Here is a 7,863-nt window from a genome sequence, read left to right on the forward strand (position 1 = left end):
CCCCCCCCCTTCCCCTCCCCTCCCCTCCCCTCAGTCTCTGCTCCTGGGCTTTGGAGCCACAAAGGCTGAGGTGCCAAGTCTAGGCTTTATGTGTGATGGGGAGAGGGGGTGGTGCCTGAGGCTAATAATTAGATTGCACCTTCTACTTCACTCAAGAGGATGTCCAGGTGGCCTCTTGCTAGTAGGTGGTGAACAAGGCAGTTTCTCGGTCCAAGGGTTTAGACAAATGGAAAAAACATTAATGACATTATATACTTCTGAAGTATTAACCTTGTGACAGGCACAAAAACTCCAGCTCTGTCCACCAAGAATTTCCATTCTCCTGAGAGACGGTGCTGTAAAGAAGTGAAGCCTAGGTCACTCATGGAGGAAGACAGGACTAATAGCCAGGGACTAACAGTTAGTAAAAAGCCTTTGCTTAGGAAATGGCAGGGTAGCTAAGACTAGAGGGAAGCCAAGGATTCTAAGAGGTAGAGGTGAGGAAGGAGGGCACACCAGGCAGAAGGCATGGCCTGTGCACAAGTTTGGAGGTAAGAGATGCAATGTTAAGTTTTGGGAACCACAGGAAGGCTAGTTTGACAGGAATGCCAAGTACACGAAGGGCACAAACATGAAATAAAACTTGGAAAACTAGGTTGGAACAAGATTGGGCACAACTTACCAAGCCAAGGAGCTGGCATTTTAGCCAAGACACAGAAGGGAGCCATTGGAGTTTCCTGAGCAGGGAAGTGAGACAGTTAGCCTTGTGCTTTAGGAAGTTTATTTTGGCAGCTGAGTGGAGGATGGAGTGGTGAGGGGGAGGGGCAGGAAACCACTGCAAACAGTCCAGGCAAGGGGTGACTGGGACTGAGCTGGGGTCGGCCGGGCAAAACGTTTGTGAAATGCCTACAGTGTATCAGGCACTTTGTGAAGTGCTGAGGATACAAATACAAGTGAAAAAGGAAAGCCTCTGCCCTCAAGAAGCTTACAATCGAATGAGAGGAGACAGCACACACACACACACACACACACACACACACACACACACACACGCACACACGCGAACACACATACGCACACACGCGCGCACACACACACACACACACACACACACCCGGGTAGGGGGAGGAGGTATGATGAAGTCCACAGATCTCCCAAAGCACTGGAGCTGGTGGGAAATGGGGAGGAGATTGTGCTGAGCCCCTCCTTAAATGAAGTCTCTAGAGCCCATGGCCCCACCCTTCCAGTCAAAGGGTCCGCTGGGGAGCCGAGGGGATGGATGAGATGCGAGCACCAGGCAGATGCAATCTTCATGATAATGAGGTTTCCCAAGGATGAGTTTTCTGAGAAGGAAGGCACAAAGCAGAGCCCAGAGAGATCCTATGGCCCCTAGAGGAAAATGAAAGGGACACTTATTTATGAGAAACGTGGAAGTGGTTCAGACAAAACTTGACAACTGAATCAACATGAAGAGTTGAGAAGAAGGCAGAGCTGAGGACGATTTTGGCTTTCTAATCTAGGTCCCTGTCTGAATGGTGGTGGCCTTACCTTAAAGAAAGGGGGAGCTGTGGCCCCTTTCTCTTTGGGCAGGTTGAGTCTGAGATGCCTGTGAAACATCCAGGTGGGGTATCTGGCAGGCACCTGGCAGCTCATCTTCCCACCTGAAAGCGGTAGCAGGGGTTTTCTGACTGCAACCGGGCTGGCCACACTTCTCTCATGTCACTCCTTAGGAAGTGCTGAATCAATGCATGTTGACTATCTTTTTTGCTATAATAATTATATATATATGTATATGTAATATATATATAATTTTGTCATAATAGCTAGAATTTATATAGCACTTTGAGGTTTACAAAGTACTTTACCCCCATGTTATCTTATTTGATCTTCATAAGATCTCTGAGAGGCAGGTACTATTATTATCCCCATTTGACAGATGAGAGAGCTGAGGCAGATGGTGATCAAGTGACTTGTCTAGGGTCACACAGTTCATAAGTGTCTGAAGCTGGATTTGAACTCAGGTCTTCTTGCCTCTGAGTCCCATGCTCTTATGCCGCCTAGCTCTTATATCACATAGAAACTGCAGGTGCCTGTGCACACCCATGCCTGCAATGTGCATACACTTGAGTGGTGGTGGCAATGGGACAAGGAGTTAAAGAACCTTTGCCAAAGCCTCTCTCCATTTCCCTGGTTGTGGTCTCTTAATGGACCCCCTTGGCAGTCTGGGGAAGCCTTGGGGCCCTCCTCAAAATAATGTTTTTAACTGAAAAAAAAAAAACTAGTATAGCAGAGGGAACCAATTCTATTGAAATATAATTATATCTATATCTCTATCTTTCCATTGGTTTTAACAAAGTCCATGGACCCCACCCCCCCAGTTAAGAAACCCCCTGTAGAGGAATTCTGAAGGTGGGATGGTCCATCCATCTGACATCTCTGGCCTTCAGGGACAACATTGCTAGAGTCATAAGAGAGTTTTTATTTTATTTAATTTTTAAAATTTTTAACATGTGTTTTTAAAACTTTGGGTTACAAATTTTCTCCCTTCCTCCCTTCCCACCCACCCTCATTGAAAAGGCAAGCAACTCAATACGGGTTATAGATGTGTAGTCATGCAAAACACTTCCATAGTAGTCATGTTGTGAAAAACTAGGTATGTTTCCCTTCATCCTATCCTACCCCCCGTTTATTCAATTCTCTCTTTTGACCCTGTCCCTCCTCAGAAGTCTTTGCTTTTGATTATCCCCTCCCCCAATCTGCCCTCCCCTCTATCAACCCCCTGCTCTCTTGTCCCCTTCCCCCCTTATTTTCCTGTAGGGTAAGATAGATTTCCATACCCCATTGTGTATGTTATTCCCTCCTTAAGCCAAAGCCTATGAGAATAAGATTCACTCATTCCCTCTCATCTTCCCCCATTTCCCTTCCACTGTAAAAGCCTTTTCTTGTCTGTTTCATGTGTGATATTTTACCTCATTCTACTTCTCCCTCTCTCCTGCTCCCAGTATAATCTTCTCCCACCCCTTAATTTTATTTTCCAGATATCACCCCTTCATCTTCAACTCACCCTGTGCCCTCTATCTATGTACCTGTACAAACTTATAATTTTTTTCCCTCTCACTACCCTAATACTGACAAAGGGCTCATGAGTTACAAACATCATCTTTCCCTGCAGGAATGTAAATAGTTCAATCTTAATAAGTCTCTTATGATTTCTCTTTCCTGTTTATCTCTTCCATGTTTCACTTGAGTCTTGTATTTGAAGGTCAAATTTTCCATTCAGCTCTGGTCTTTTCCACAGGAATGCTTGAAAGTCCCCTATTTCACTGAATGACCATTTTTTACCCTGAAGGATTATACTCAATGTTGTTGGGTAGGTGATTCTAGGTTTTAGTCCTAACTCCTTCGCCCTCTAGAATACCATACTCCATGCCCTCCGGTCCCTTAATGTAGAAGCTGTTAAATCTTGTGTTATCCTGATTGTGTTTCCACAATACTTGAATTGTTTCCTTCTGGGCTGCTTGCAATATCTTCTCCTTGACCTGGGAATTCTGGAATTTGGCTACAACATTCCTAGGAGTTTTCCTTTGGGGATCTCTTTTAGAAGGTGATCAGTGGATTCTTTCAATTTCTATTTTGCCCTCTGATTCTAAAATATCAGGACAGTTTTCCTTGATAATTTCTTGAGAGATGATGTCTAGGCTCTTGTTTGGATCATGACTTTCAGATAGTCCAATAATTTTTAAGTTCTCTCTCCTGGATCTATTTTCCAGGTCAGTTGTTTTTCCAATGAGATATTTCACATTCTCTTTGATTTTTTCATTCCTTTTGATTAGTGTTACAGTGTCTTGATTTCTCAAATTGTTACTAGCTTCCAATTTCTCCATTCTAATTTTTAAGGAAGTATTTTCTTCAGTGAACTTTTGGACTTCCTTTTCCATTTGGCCAATTTTGCTTTTTGGGGCATTCTTCTCCTCATTGGCTTTTTGGACATCTTTTGCCATTTGGGTTAGGCTATTTTTTAAGAAGTTATTTTCTTCAGTATTTTTTGGGGTCTCCTTTAGCATCACTCTCAGTTTTTCCTCTACGTCTCTTACTTGCTTCTCAAAATCCTTTTTGAGCTCTTCCATGGCCTGGGACCAATTCATATTTTTCTTGGAGGCTTTGGATATAGGAGCTTTGGCTTCATTGTCTTCTTCTGGTTGTATGTTTTGATCTTCTTTGTCATCAAAGCAAGATAATATAGTCTGACTCTTTTTGCGCTGCTTGCTCATGATCCGGCCAATTACTTGAGTTATAAACTCTTTGTTAAGGTAGGGGTCTGTTTCCAGTTGGAGAATGTACTGTCCCAAGCTTCAGGGGTTTTGTGCAGCTGTTTTCAGAGATACTTCTAGGGACCTGTAAATTTTCAGTTCTTCTAAGGTGCTATGATCAAGGGTGAGGTGTTTACTCCTTTTCTGGCCTGTGCTCTGGTCTATGAGCACTCTTTTCTGTCTTGGAACTGTGAGGAGGATTTCCTCTCCACAGCCACTACAAGCTCCACCATGCCAACACTCCTCCTCACCCCAGGATCGCCACATACAACTGTGACCCAGATCCAAGCATGGGCAAAGCAAGAGAATCCTGCACCAGCAGAGAGATTCCTGCAATCCCCCTCTGATCAACTACTCGATTCCTCCTCAGTCTGTGGGCCAGAAGCTCAGGAGGCAGCCGCCAACCTGGGGCCAAGCCCGGGGACTGGAGCTGAGACCACAGGCTTCTCTCTCTCACCGCTGACACTGACTTTTCCCACTGACCTTCTAAGTTGTCTTTGGTATTCGTGGGTTGAGAAGTCTGGAAACTGCCACAGCTGCCCACAATTCAGCCCTCCGAGACCTGCTCCAGGGTTGCTGCGGCCTGTGCGCCCACGCCAAACTGCACTCCTGTCCCCACCTGGCATGATATACTTTTCTGATCAACCATCCAGGCTGTCTAGGACTGGAAATTTGTTTCACTCTGTCTTTTTGTGGGTTTTGCGCTTTAGAATTTGTTTAGAGCCATTTTTATAGGTATTTGGAGGGGTTTGGGGGAGAGCTCAAGCACGTCACTTCTTTAACTCCACCATCTTGGCTCCGCACCCCCATAAGAGAGTTTTTAGATGAAAAAAGTTTAAGGAAGGGAGCAAAGGGAAGACAGAATCTCTTACCTGGGCTCCTTTGGGTGCCACCCAAGGGTGGCCATGGTGGGGTTCCCTGGCCAAATGTCCATTTGCCCCATTGCTGGCCAAGACTGAATGCTACTTTTCCAGGCCTTTCCTGAGTCTCTCCCTGGTTCCTGGAGTTAGAACCCTGGCCTGGAGAGCCCCTGAGCACTGCCATGCTGCAGTAGCCCAGGGTGGAGGCTGGCCTGGTGCCTAGATGGCGTTGTGACAATTCCTGGCCCACACAGCCCATGGAATGATCCAGCTTTCCAGATCATTTGGGTAGTATAAGTCACAGCATCACATTTACAGAGCTGTTGGACCATCCTACAGAGTAGCACACCTCCCCCCACTTCTACAATGATGTGAAACAAATGAGAATGACCATATGGTCACAAAGCCAGGATTCCTCTTCCCCTTCTCCCCAGGAATGGGTGAGTTTCTTTAGTGCCCTGTTTGGGCAAAGGCAAGAGCCTTGTTACTGGTGTCCTCCCTGACACTAGGAGGGGCAATCCCAGGTGACTACTGGAGTGTCAGGAGGGAATGGCTTTCCCTCTAATGGGCTGGAGGCATTTGCACTGACAGGGCCTGGGGCCTGACAGGGGGCTCTTGCCCCGTGCCTGGAGGGTTTGTTACACAGTGTATTCCAGGCCTGCAAATGCAGTCTAGAAGGGTTTGTGCTAAGAGCTTTTCAAGTGTGGAGAGTTGCCACGTGGATCTCAGTAACCTAGCCATTGGCCTCTTAAAGAGACGTGACCCCATACAGTTTTCCAGTCAAGGTTCCCACCCCCCCCCCCATTTCCCATGATGACTTAATCCCCACTTTGCATTTGGTGAAGGCCTAACGGTCTTGACACATCGGGAAGCAGCTGGACCTGGGAGACCCTGAGCTCCTGCACCTTGTTTTGCCACAGAGATGCTTTGGTGCCCATGGTGGAGATGGCCCGTCCCCACCTTCACTCATCTTTCTCCTCGACCTCGTCTGCAAAGAGAGGTCACTTGGCTATTTCTTTCCCTCCTGGCCTTTTGCAGACTTCTCCTCCTTCTACCTCTTCCTGTTAAAGTCTTCTCTCCTCACCCATCACTATGCCTACCATAGTGGCCCGGGCCCAGCCTTCTCTCCCTTTTTATTTCTTTTTCTTTTTTTTCTTTTTTTGGCTCGGCAATGGGGTTAAGTGACTTGTCCAGGGTCACACAGCTAGTAAGTGTTATGTGTCTGAGGCTGAATTTGAACTCAGGTCCTCCTGAATCCAGGGTCAGTGCTCTATCCACTGAGCCACCCAGCTGCCTCTCTTTTTATTTCAACAAACCCTACTCAGACCTGCAACCACCTAAAAGAAAAAAAAGCCAGCCACCCAAGCCTTCAGAAACAAATGCGTCTTGGCCTCGGCGCCTCTGCTGACCCCTCTCCGTGCTTTCTTATCAGGCTGTCGGGTAGTCTGGGAGATGAACCCCACAGTTTGAAGCCCTGGACAGGAACTGGCACTTACTCTGCGTTACCCTGGGTAGGTCACTTGGCCTCAGTTTCCTAATTTGTAATAATGCTCTCCCCACCTGGAATGCTGGGGGGTGGGGTGCAGGGGGATGGGGGGAGTACTTTGTAAAGTGTGAATCCCTGGAGAAAGTGGAGCTCTTGCTCAAGGTCACGGGGAGGGGGGGGAAGTTTGGTGGCTTGAAACCCTTCATCTTAAGCAGGATCTCGTTAAGGGATGAGGCAGCGCTGTTAGGTTGGCAAACCCCACAGGCCCGGAACGCTAGAGAAAGCCAGTCCTGGGGAGGAGGAAAGGCACATTGGAGGAGGCGTGGTGGGCCCACCTTGAGGCTTCCCTGACGGGGAGGGAGCCACCCAAATTAGGGATGATTTAGGTTCCAAAGAGAGGCCTGACATTCCCGATTCTGATGGCTGCTCTGCGTCTTGTTCTCATCTCCGCCAAGATCTTAACTGACCGTCAGTCAAGTCAGGACGTATTTATTAAGCACCTGCTATGTGCCAGGCATTGTGCTGAGTTCTGGGGATACAAGAAAGGCAAAAAACAGTCCCTGTTCTCAAGGAGCTCGCTGTCGGGGGGGGGGGGGGGGACAATTTGCAGAACACTCTGTGCAAACAAGCTCCAGACAGCGGAGCTGGGGACATTCTCAGAAGGAACACACTAAGATTGAGAGGGACTGGGCAGGTGGGGCTTGAAGGAAGCCAGGGGAGCCAGGAGGCAGAGAGGAGGAGGATGGCATTCCAGGCAGGGGGAACAGTGAGAGAAAATGCTTGGAGTCAGGAAATGAGCTGTGGAGGAGCAGCCAGGAGGCAGTGCCTGGCCACGGAGCCTAAGCATAGCTAGAACATTGGAGTTTGAGCTGGACGGGACCTTCCTCCCTCTCCCTCCTTTACGGGTGAGCGGAGGTCCGCAGAGGTGAAGTGGCTTGCCTCAGGTCATATGGAGATAGGGTTCGAAGCCAGGTTCTTTGGCTCCAAACCCAACACTCCTTTCACTGCATTACTTCACCTGGAGGTGCTTAATAGTTGCCTTTCTCCTTAGAAAATACTTCTTTTTTTCCTTTCTCTTTCTTTTTTTTCTTTTTCTTTCTTTTTTTTCTTTTTCTTTCTTTTTTTTCTTTTTCTTTCTTTTCTTTTTCTTTTTTTTTTGGTGAGGCAATTGGGGTTAAGTAACTTGCCCAGGGTCACACAGCTAGTGAGTGTCAAGTGTCTGAGGTTG

This window comes from Vombatus ursinus, unplaced genomic scaffold (genome assembly GCF_900497805.2).
Source record: "Vombatus ursinus unplaced genomic scaffold, bare-nosed wombat genome assembly UNPS02006874.1, whole genome shotgun sequence".
Lineage (NCBI taxonomy): Eukaryota > Metazoa > Chordata > Mammalia > Diprotodontia > Vombatidae > Vombatus > Vombatus ursinus.